At 39.9% G+C, this 12,771-nt stretch overlaps 1 protein-coding gene across 1 annotated transcript in view; it reads left to right on the plus strand.

Moving 5' to 3' along the window:
• LOC143019490 (uncharacterized) overlaps nt 1-12,771 on the plus strand; it is a 67,346-nt gene that overhangs the window by 10,722 nt on the left and 43,853 nt on the right. The gene's annotated exons all lie outside the window — the stretch shown is intronic.

Consider the following 12,771-nt stretch of genomic DNA (forward strand, 5'->3'; position numbering starts at 1 on the left):
TACAAAATAGGATGAGAGAATCACATGAGAGGTACAAAGAAAAGAGAGAAGTAAAATTTAGCAACTCTCTAAAATACTCTGCCCACCTTCCTCTCATTGCCTTCTCTTCCATTATTATCTCTCCATCTGCACCTTTTACCTTTTCTTCTCTACTTGATTCGCCTCCTCTTCCTTTTTAATTTCTTTCCAAAACATTTTTTTATTACTTTCAAAATTTTGTCATACTTTTACCTCATTTCACATCTGCTCTCCTCTTTGCCTCCTTCATCTTATGCTTTACTTCTCTTCTCTTTACTTTGTACCTCTCATATGATTCCCTCGTCCTCTTTTGTAACCAATCTATGAAAGCTTGTTTCTTCTCTTTAACACCCTTCTTTGCTTCTTCATTCCACCACTTGCTACCCTTCCTTCCATTTCCTCCCATCCTCCTTGTTCCACACACCATCTTTGCACACCTTATGACTCCCACCTTGAACCATCCCCATTCCTCCTCCACTCCTAATTCTACTTTATCACTCCCTACCACTTCTCTCTCAGCTTTTTCTTATACTCCTTCTTCTTTCAAATATAGGTGAGAAAAGGGACATGAACCTTTCATTAAACTTTGATTAGAATACATGTACCAATCTGTATACATATTGACAAAAGATCCATGGGTACAAGTTGAGTCAGATGTCAGTTATCTAATGATTCTTAATATTGGAACATGTTTGTTATTTCTTTACAAATGTAATGATCTATTTTATACAATCCTAGACTAAGGCTGAAATTAATATTATTTGTGGATTTTATTAAGCTACTTTCATTTGTCTTTCTTTTGACAATGTTATTGTTTCAGGTAATCATGCTAGCATTATCTCAATTGATAGGGTGATTAGAAGTGCTAAGATGTTTAAAAATAGCACTTGAAACATTTCTATCTTTTACATATTTCTTATGTTGCTTAATTCTAACAGATCTTTTGCCATTTGACCAATGTAGAACTCCGTACATATTTTGCAAGGAACTTTATATACACACCCTTTTGGCAATTTTTAGAATTATTGATAAGGTATTGTTTAATTGTGTTGTTATTACTAAAGGCTACATCAATATTAAAATCTTTGAGTAAATTAGGAACATTGGCTAAATTTTCTTGGTAGGGTAATGCTACTAGGTTATCATGGACAAAAGGTTTGACTGATTGAGGATTGTAAAAAGTTTTCCTTGCAAAATAGTAAGAGATGTCAATGAAATTTTTGGATATTTGAATTTAATATTAATATCATAAACATTTCTTATTTCCTTATCAATGTACTCGGGACTACAAACCTGTAGAGCTCTTAGAAACATTGATGAGAAAGCAGATCTTTTTACATTATCAGGGTGGGAAGAATAATAATGTAAGAGCCTACATTGGTTGGCTTTCTGTATACATTAAATCTAAGGTTTCTCTCAGTACGATGAATGTTAACATACAAGAAAGGTAACACCATTATTTTCCACTTCAACTGTGAATTTTATAGACTTGATTAGGCTATATTTCTATTTAGGAAATGTGAAGCATCTAAGTGATCAGGCCATAGACAAAGAATGTCGTCAATGTAGCATAGCCAAGTTATTTCTGCACTGAAGATGTAATACACAAAAGAGCTCTGCTCCAGTTGTTTCTTTTCATTAGTGGTTACCTTGCATGTATATATATATATATATATATATATATATATATATATATATATATATATATATATATATATATATATATATATATATACACACATAGTGACAACACACATATATTGGTGCTCCTGAAATACTTAAAAAAAAAAAATGAAATGTCTTAACAGTAATACAATTATAAAATACCTAGGGTGTGATAATTGGGAAGGGGCAGCACATATATTGGTGCTCCTGAAATACTTATAAAAAAAAAAGTCTTAACAGTGATACATTTATAGAATGCCTAGGGTGTGATATATGGAAAGGGGAGTGCTTGTGGATACCCGGAATGATTAATTTACAATGTAAATAGTGTGTAATTGAAGTGAAATGGAAGAAAACAATGATGGGCCAGAGAAACCACAAGATGGCTGTCCGTCGCATTACAATGTAAACATGTACCCAGAGCCATCTACCAGCGCAAGGGCGAAGCAAATTCCAAACATAGGTTTTAGATCACCAAATGGCATGAAAAGGTTTTTACTTGATAATGGCGATGAGGGTCATTTCTCTGGATTTAGTGGGTACAAAAGAAGGCTCTTTAGTAGAGTTATAGACATAGAGAGGGACATGAGAAATATGAATGATTCATGGAGGTGGGAAACTGATGATCTATGGAAGACGAACAAAGACCTAAACAAGGAAGTGACTTAAAAAAGTAAACATGGAAATAAAAGAAGAGTTAAGTGCACTAAAAAAAGAACTGGCCAAATTAAGAAGTGAAAATGAGAGGTTGAAAAATAATGAAAACACAAATAACGAAACCATAAGAAAAGAGGTGGATGAACGGATAAAAGCAATGGCCGTTGGAGCAAGGAAAAACAGAAGACAATTTGCAACAGCTCAGGAATGATTGAAAAAAGACAAAGAAGATAAAATAATTTTTAAAGAAATAGTTCATCAGCAAATGCAGGAGAAGGCCAAAGATGCTGTCATTAAGGTAATTAAGGAAAAAGAAAACTTAGTAAGAGATACAGTAGACAAAAAATGTGTAGTAATATATGGTCTAAAGGAAAAACATAACCCAAATTGGTTCCTGAGAGATAAAGAGGACAAAGAATTGGCAAGAAATGTTCTAAAAGTAGTACAAGATAAAGAACAAGAATTAGAAAAGGAAATAGAGGAAGTGCACAGAATTGGTAAATATGCAGAAGGAAAAGGAAAAAGTCGACCACTACAGATTAAATTAAGGTTACAAATGGCAGTGGAAGAAATCTTAGCAAGAACAAGAAAATTAGCAAGTAACAAACACTATAAAAATATATGGATAAAAAGAGACATGAATGAGGAGGAAAGAGAAAAAACTAAAACATTGATAAATGAAGCTAAAGAAAAAATGAGAGACCAAGACAACACAGTTCTATTGAAGAGTGGTAGATATTAGACTGAAAAATGGTATATTCAAGAAAAAACAACTAAAAACGAAAGGTTCAGAGAACAAGATGGAGGGAATAGCAAATTAAAATTGGCTTATACCAACATAGATGTAATCTCAGGATTGAACAAACTAAATGATTACCTGTCAGAAACAAAACCAGATGTAATGGGAATTGTGGAGATAAAATTAAGGGGTCCACTAGTACCAAATGGTGTTGGTCATGGATTATATAATCACTGGCTTAAAAATAGGAAGGGGAAACAAGGTGGAGTCATGTTCCTGGTTAAGAAAAGCTTAAATGTGATGAAAATTACATATGGAGAGAACAGGGTAGAGATGATCTCAATAAGAGTTGAAGATAGCAACATGAAAAGTAGAAAGTTTGCAGTGATTTATGTGCTCCAAAAACAAGGTCTTGGAAAGAGATTATTCTAAGATGCTAGAGGATACAAGAATTCATTAAATGAGATGCTGAAGGATGGAAATAAAGCGGTACTCATGGTAGACTTTAATTGCAAATATGTTGGGTAGAGATGACAGTGAAAGGTGGAGATGATCAATGGGAAAATGTATTACTCAACATGACTATAGAACATACAGTGACACAATGGGTAAAAGAAAACACTAGATTAAGAAATAAAAGACTGTTAAGACTAGAATTATTATTTATGTGAGAACCTGAAATAGTAGACAAAATTGAATACAAGACACCAATTGCGAAGTGACCACCTACTACTCGAGTTAGAATTAGATTAGAAAATATATATAAAGAGAAATGAGAAACACAGAAAAGGAAGACTGACGTATAGTCAAATGGACATTGAGAAACTTAGGACATTTTTTCTTAAAGCAAACTGGGAAAAATTCTACAAAGAAAAAACACAAGTGGAAGAAAAATGGACAATTCTTAAGAAAATCTACAAAGAAGGAGTGGATGAATATGTCCCAAAGCAAAAACAGGAAAAGGTGTATATTAAGTGCTGGTGCAGTTAAGCAAAAGACAGAAGAGATAAAGCTTGGAAAAGGAGAAAAAAAAAAAAAAAACAAAAACTAGAAAGTGGCAAATATTAATCAAAGGAACGAATATGTATGTAAAAGTATGCAGGGAAGAATAAAGAAACTATGAAAAAGATATAATAGAAGAATGTAAGGATCAGCCAAAACTGTTCCATAGATATATATACATACATACATACATATACCAAAGGCTTTTTCCCCCTTACATGGGGGGGTGCCCAAAAAGAAAAAGGCATAGAAATCACTCCCACCCATTTCATTTCCCATATACTGTATTCCACTCGCCTCCACCCTCCTCCCTCCCTCCTATCTTGGCACCTCCTGGATGACGGGTCATCCCTGCATCCTGTCCACTGCCATGGGTCAGAAGCAGTGTTGCAAGACACAGCACATCCACAGCAAGGCCGCTTCACAAATTCGGCGACCCCCCTTCTCCGTCCCCTCATGCAGGAAAGGAGAAGATGGGGAGAAATCCCTTCGGGCTGTGTCAATTTTTTTTTCATACATACTTCCTCACCCCCCATCCCCCACCCACTCTCCTCTCTTTGGTAAAGCCCCTTTCACCCCATCCATCCATCTCATCCTAGGATGCCCCCTCATATTCACTCCTTCCACCTCTGCCTTCCACACTTCTTTTACTAATCTTTCTTCACTCATTCTTTCCATGTGTCCAAACCATCCTAATACTCTTTCATCAACCCTATCTCCCAGCTCCTTTTCCACCCCTGTTCTCCTCCTCACCTCCTCATTTCTCACTCTATCTATCCTAGTAACCCCTATCATACTTCTCAGACATTTCATCTCAAACACATTCAAACTCCTTCTCTCTTCCTCTCTCATGTTCCATGTTTCTGCCCCATACATTGCTGTTGGCACAATCACTCCTTCATATAACCTCCTCTTAGCATCCATTCCCAGATGTCTATTCCTCATTAAACTTTTTAATCCCCCAAGGCATTTACTTGCTTCTCTCAATCTACATTCTACCTCCACCCCCACTCCTCCCTTTCCTGTCACATTTGCACCCAAGTATCTGAAACTATACACTTCCTCCATTTTCTCACCCTTAATGCTCACTTCCAGCCTACTGTCACTCTCTCCCCTTGTACATCTCATCACCTTACTTTTACCCACATTTATCTTCAGTTTCTTTCACACACCTCAAACTCTGTCACCAACTTCCTCAATCCCTCCTCTGATCCTGCTACAAGCGCAGTGTTGTCGGCAAACAACAACTGGCTCACCTCCCACTTTTCTCCATTTTCTTTAATCATCTCCAACCCCTGACCCACTACCCTTGCATTCACCTCTCGCACCACCCCATCCATGTAAAGATTGAACAGCCTGGGCGACATAACACACCCCTGACGAAGTCCCACCTTTACCTCAAATCATTCACTCTCTCCATTTCTAATCCTAACACCACAAGCTCTACTATCATAAAAACTCTTGACTGCTCTTAACAGCCTTCCTCCTATCCCATATATCTGCAGTACCTCCCACAGTGCCTTCCTGTCTACCCTTTCGTAAGCCTTTTCCCGATCCATAAAAGCCCAAAAAACATCCTTACCTTTTCCTATAGCTTTCTCACATATCTGTCTTACCACAAAAATCTGATCTACACATCCCCTACCTGTCCTAAAACCACACTGTTCCTCACCAATTACTCCCTCTGTTCCTCTCCTAATCCTCTCAAGACCCTCCCATAAGCCTTCCCAACTACACTTAACAAGCTGATCCCTCTGTAACTACTACACTCACACTTGTCCCCCTTTCCTTTGTAAAGCAGAACTATACAGGCACTCCTCCAGTCCTCTGGCACTCTACCCTCTCTTAAACAAACATTAGATAACCTCACCAGCCAGTCCACCATAACTGCACCTCCTTTCTTCAGACATTTTGCATGGCATCCATCCAACCCAGGTGCCTTACCTGCTCTCATTATCTTAACAGCTGCTTTTACTTCATCCTTCCCTATTTCTCCTCCATTTTCCTCACTCATCACTCTCATTTTCTTAGCGCTTCCCACTGCAACTACCTTTCCCTCCCTATCCTCCTTCACATTTAGCAACTCCCTAAAATACTCTGCCCACCTTCCTCTCTCTGCCTTCTCTTCCATTATCATCTCTCCATCTGCACCTTTTACCTTTTCTTCTCTACTTGATTCGCCTCCTCTTCCTCTTTTAACTTCCTTCCAAAACATCTTTTTATTACTTTCAAAATTTTCTGTCATACTCTTTCCCCATTTCACATCTGCTCTCCTCTTTGCTTCCTTTATCTTATGCTTAACTTCCTTTCTCTTTACTTTGTACCTCTCATACGATTCCCTCGTTCTAATTTGTAGCCAATCTGTGAATGCCTTCTTCTTCTCTTCTACACCCTTCTTTTCTTCCTCATCCCACCACTCACTACCCTTCTTTCTATTTCCTCCTGCCCTCCTTGTTCTACACACCAGCTTTGCACACCTTATGACTCCCTCCTTGAACCATCCCCATTCCTCCTCCACTCCTAGTTCTACTCTATCCTTTACTCTCTCCCACTCCTCTCTCAACAACTTCTTATACTCATTCTCCTTTTTTTCTTCATTTATGCAGTTCACTCTAAGTACCTCCCTACCTTCTGCCCTTTTCCTCTTTCTCCACCTATTCTCCACTCTCAATTTACCTTCCACCAGGAAATGATCTGATATTCCCCCACTCTCTCCCCTTAGAACATGTACATCCTTAACTCTTCCTACCATACTCCTGGTCACCACTATATAGTCCATTAACACTCTATATGCCACCCTTCCATCTACCACCCTCCCCCATGTGTATGTATGCTTGACTTTCTTCTTAAACACTGTATTTGTTATCATCAACTCTCTTCAAGACACATCTCCACCATCAACTCTCGACTACGATTTTTGCTTCGAACTCCATACTTTCCAATCACTCCGTCAATTGGTTCATTTCCTACCCTAGCATTTAGATCTCCCAATACAACTACATTGACATTTCTCCCTAATCCCTCTATGCACTCATTTATATCTACCCAGAATGCCTCCCTTTCCTCTACGTTCTTCTCACTACCGGGCCCATACGCACTTACAAAAACCCACATCTTCTTTCCCAGCTTCACCTTCATCCACATCAACCTTGATGACACCTCCTTCCACTCCATTACCTGCTTACTTATCTCTTCACTTACTAGTATAGCCACCCCTTCTCTCCATCGTCCCCTCTTCACTCCTGTGTACCTCCCAGCTACACTCCCAAACTCACAGTTGCCCTCTCCTTTCATTTTAGTTTCACTCAAAGCCAATATATCCATCTTTCTTCTCACAAACATACTGCCTATCTCTTCCCTTTTACTCTCATCTGTACCACATCCACGCACATTAAAAGACCCAAACCTTAGGGTACTGGTTGGAAAGCTCCCAGACTCTCTTATGCCTTTTCTTTTTCATTTTTAGGAATGTCCCCTTTTGGGGCTACCGGTAGTAGGACTCCAAATCCCATCCCCCGTCCCTTTTTTGTCACCTTTTACGACTCAAATGGAAATACTTGATGGCAGTATTCTTTCCCCCCACCCCTGTCTGGGGTCTGCATGTTATTGTGGCAAAATAGCATGCAGTTGATAATTTAGGGTCTATATGGGGCACCCCTATGGACCAGAGTCACACATCATTTTGTCTGTGATAGAGGAAAACTCTGTACATAGAAAAATTATGACACTTTTATACTACGACTGTCCCTCCGTTATGCTGTCCCCCAACCCCTTGTTACTGTCCTATACCATTTCTCTGAATATTCATTTCCTTTTTTTGCCTACATACCCTGTGGTGGGGGAAAAGATATATATGGTAAACTAAGAAATAAGCAGGAAATTTAGTCAGAAGTGGGAAGTGAACTTCAACATAAATGTAGCATAATGAAATTTGGAAAAAGTAAGAAAAGTATATCAAGACAATATAAAATTTGGAAAAAAGAAGTAACAAAAGTGGGATCTGAAAAAGACCTTGGAGTGATCATCACATAATGTATGTCACCTGACAAACGGATAAACAAAATTGTCGGCAAACATATAACTAGCTAAGATCAATAAAAGTGGCTTTTACTTACTTGGATGAAGAAATGGTAAAGAAAATATTAGTTACGCTGATAAGGCCTAAATTGGAGTATGCAGTGACACTAATGTCACCCAGTACAAAAAAGAATATAAAGAAAATTGAGAGAATCCAGAGAGCAACTATGAAGATGGCCCCAACACTATAAAAAATGTCATATGAAGAAAGATTGTCAAAACTATAACTATTTACTCTGGAACAAAGAAGAGAAAGATGTGACTTGTTGACCATTTACAGAATTATGAAAGGTGTAGAAATCCTTGATAGAGACAACTTACTAAATTAGGATAAGAGAAACACAAGAGGACATGGAAAGAAACTCAAAAAGGACATTTATAAAAGAGACCTGAAAAAAAAAACAGATTTCCCCACAGTGTGGTGGATGTATGGAACATACTAGAAGAAACAATAATGTGTGCAAAAACAATACAAAAATTTAAGAGCAAATTAAATATGGCAAGATACAGAGATGGGACACCATGAGCATAGCTCCCTTTCCCATAAGATACAACTAGGTAAATACGACTAGGTACAGCTAGGTAATACACACACCAAGGACTTTTTCCTTCTTACAAGGGAGGTAGCCAAAGTCAGAGGCACAAATCCTATACCACCCATTTCATCCCCACATACTCCACTCCTATTCACCACCCCTCCCTCCCTCTTTTCTTGGTTCCTCCTGGATGACTGGTCATCCCTGCATCTCGCCCACTGCCCTGGATCAGAACCAATGTAGCAAGACACAGCACATCCACAGCAAGGCTGCTTCATTTAATCGATGACCCCCCTCTCCATCCCCTTATGCAGAAAAAGAGAAGACAGGGAGAAATCCTTTCAGGTTGCATCAAAATATTCACACATACACCCCCCCCATCACAGTGTCCATACACAACTATTCTCCACTCTCTCCTATTTTCTGTCTTCTCCCTTCCTCAACAGACATTTCCCTCTTTCCCAATGCCCCTTTTATCCCATCCATCCATCACATCCTTGGCCACCCCCTCATGTTCACTCATTCTACTTCTACCTTCCACACCTCTTTTACTAATCTTTCTTCACTCCTTTCCATGTGTCCAAACCATCCCAATACTCTTTCATCAACTCTATATCCCAACTCCCAGGATATAATACTTCACCCCATACTATTCAATACATCATGGAAGACTGCATTATACACAATCACACACATAAACAACACAACATACAAGTACACTCCATAAAGGATTTGTAGGAAAACCCTGTTTCGGCCGTGGCATTCCTTGGGGGAGACGGTACTGGGACCACCCCCCAACCCCAAGAGTTGGGGGCCAATCAGCAGCAACCACCCCTGGCCATCAGCTCTACGCAGATGGCACCGATCCCCAAGGAGGAACTACACCTACCTGGGGGAGTACCACAATCCTTTTTTTTCCAACACACAATGTTACGTTTTTTCTGCACTGAGGGGTCATTTTCCGGCGATCACCCCTCTTCTTCTACTTTTAGCCGGAGATGTAGAGAGCAATCCTGGGCCCACCACAAAATACACATGCCCAACATGCTCTAAACCCATTACTTCGAGCAGACAGACAAGGGGCTCAGTTCAGTGCAATATGTGCAAAAACTGGGCCCACCTCACTTGTACAACACTTGCTGACACAAACCAATACACAAACACTTGGACATGTTCTACCTGCCCTCCAGTAACCCCAATCCCACCTCCCCAACCACAGCCAACACCCTTACCCACTCCCAATTTCCCTTTGCCCTTACCCCCGATTAGTACTCCCCTTCCTTTGTCCCCGATCTCTCCTTTCCCCCCCTCTGACCCAGATCCTACACCTTCCCCACTACCACCCCAACCTCAACCCCAAATGGCAACATACAACACATACAAAACACACAACATCAACATATTACAACACAACATTGACGGTATTAACACTAAAAAACATGAACTTGAATACTTTCTTAAACAACACAACATACACATTGCAATTTTACAAGAAACAAAATTAAGACACTCACACAAAACACCATCATTTCATAATTACACCACCATCAGACAAGACCGGACTGACGGCAATGGCGGTGGACTCATCACCCTGATCCACCATTCCATCTGTTTTGTGGACACAAGAGCCACAACCAAAATTCTCCTCCCTACCACAGATAACACAACAGAAACCCAATCCATTCGTATCCGCACAGGCAACAATTCAACACTAACAATAGTTAACATGTACATTCCCCCCCAATCATCCCCCACAGTTCCAAACACCTTCAGACCTCAACTCAGCCAACTAACCTCAATCCCCAACCTGATCATGGGTGGTGACTTCAACGCCAAGTCGTCTGCCTGGTTTGTCGACAACCCTGACACAGACAGAGGGCTTGATATACAGACTCAATTCGACTCATTGACTATCATGAACAACACGCATAATCATACACATATCCCATACCAAGCCCTCTACACTCCCTCCTCTCCTGATATCACCTTTTGCTCCCCCTGCCTAACCCCAACAACATCATGGAGAGTGGTCGGAGCCCTTGGCTCTAACCACCTTCCAATCATCATCACCACCAAAACAAGATGCACCCCAGCTGGCCACAGACACACTTACACCAATTACAAGAGAGCTAACTGGGAAGCCTTTACTGAAGAGACAGAACAACATTTTGAAACACTTAACAGTACACCAATCACAAACATAAACAATGCTGTGCACGCTTTTAATACAATCATACAAAACGCAGACAAGAGATACATCCTAGAGGCAACAGAAAATCACACAACCCCAACTTCACACCAGAAATCCAAGACCTCATCAGACAACGTGACACACTTAAACACGATACCCCCACACCTATCCCTCAAAACATAGCAGACCAAATACAAACACTAAACACTGTGATTGCCAATAAAATACATGAACAAAAAACACAAAATTGGCAAAACTTTATCAATACACTTGATCACAAAACAAACACCAGCAAATTGTACAAAACACTCAACAGCATCACACTATCCAACACTAACACTACACGCTCTCACGCAGCAATAATCACAACAACAGATAATCTACCCTCAAACAGACAACAAGCAAACGCACTCATACGTCATTTTGCACAGACGAGTCATCTTACATCTCACCCTGACGACCGACGCACCATTCGACGTAAGAAAGACCTCCCCACAGACTCAGACTATACACCCTTCATAGACAGTCAGACAAAACTCATAATGCATAATCTCAAGCACTCATCTGCCTGTGGCCCTGATAACATAAGCAACATCCACCTAAAACACATTGGACCACAAGGTATACACGCACTCACAAACATTGCAAACTACAGCTATTCACACAACACTATACCCGACATCTGGAAACATGGTAAAATAATCACCATTCCAAAACCGAACAAAGACCCAACAATCCCAACATCGCACCGCCCAATCACACTTCTCTGCACCCCCTCTAAAGTCATTGAACGCCTAATACTTAAACTTGTCACACCATATATTTCCCTTGCTGACTCACAACACGGCTTTAGGCCACTACACTCCACAAACACTCTTCTGACAAACCTCACACAAAGAATTTTTGATGGCATCAATTCAGATAGGCCCCACCACAGAACACTTCTTATAACATTGGACATTAGTAAAGCTTTTGATGCTATCCCCCGCCACAACCTAACAAATATAATATATAACACAGACATGCACAATAACACCAAAAGATGGCTGGCCAATTATCTGGCAGGCAGGAATGCTCATGTGTCATATAATGGCCAATCGTCGCACATCAGAAACATTAAGAATGGAGTACCACAGGGCTCAGTTCTATCCCCCACATTATTTAATCTATACATGCATGACTTACCCACGCCAGACACCTCAGAAATACAAATCTCTTCCTACGCAGACGACATAACAATCACATGCACACATCGTAACACAGACAAAGCTGCAGAAATAATCCAGCCTTACCTTGACACACTCAACACATGGTTCATCACAAACAGACTCAAAATAGCTCCAACCAAATCTACAGCAACACTTCTCACCAACTGGACAAAAGAACACAAATACATACCTCATCTCTACATCAACAACACTCTAATACCACACACAAACACACCGAAAATTCTTGCTGTAACATACGATACATCCATGTCTTTCAAACAACACCTCACAAACATAAAAAACAAATGCACACCTAGACTTAACGCACTTTAGTCAATCACAGGAACAACATTTGGACAAAACAAAGAAACTAATATAACAATATACAAACAATGCATACGCTCAGTGATGAATTATGCGAGTCCTGCATGGGCTCCTAATCTCAGTGACACACACCACAACACCCTTCAAATCATACAAAACAAAGCCCTAAAAACAATTACAGGCTGCACAAATACATCACCTACAGACCATTTACACCATGAAACAAAAGTCCTCAAAGTCAAGGACCACCTCGACATGAGAGGCACACAAACACTTGCTGCAGCCACCACAAACACATCACACCCACTACACTACATAGCAGAACACCCACACACACCAAGAAACATTAAAACT

The sequence above is a fragment of the Oratosquilla oratoria genome, chromosome 37 (genome assembly GCF_046742065.1).
Source record: "Oratosquilla oratoria isolate Oo_2021 chromosome 37, ASM4674206v1, whole genome shotgun sequence".
NCBI lineage: Eukaryota > Metazoa > Arthropoda > Malacostraca > Stomatopoda > Squillidae > Oratosquilla > Oratosquilla oratoria.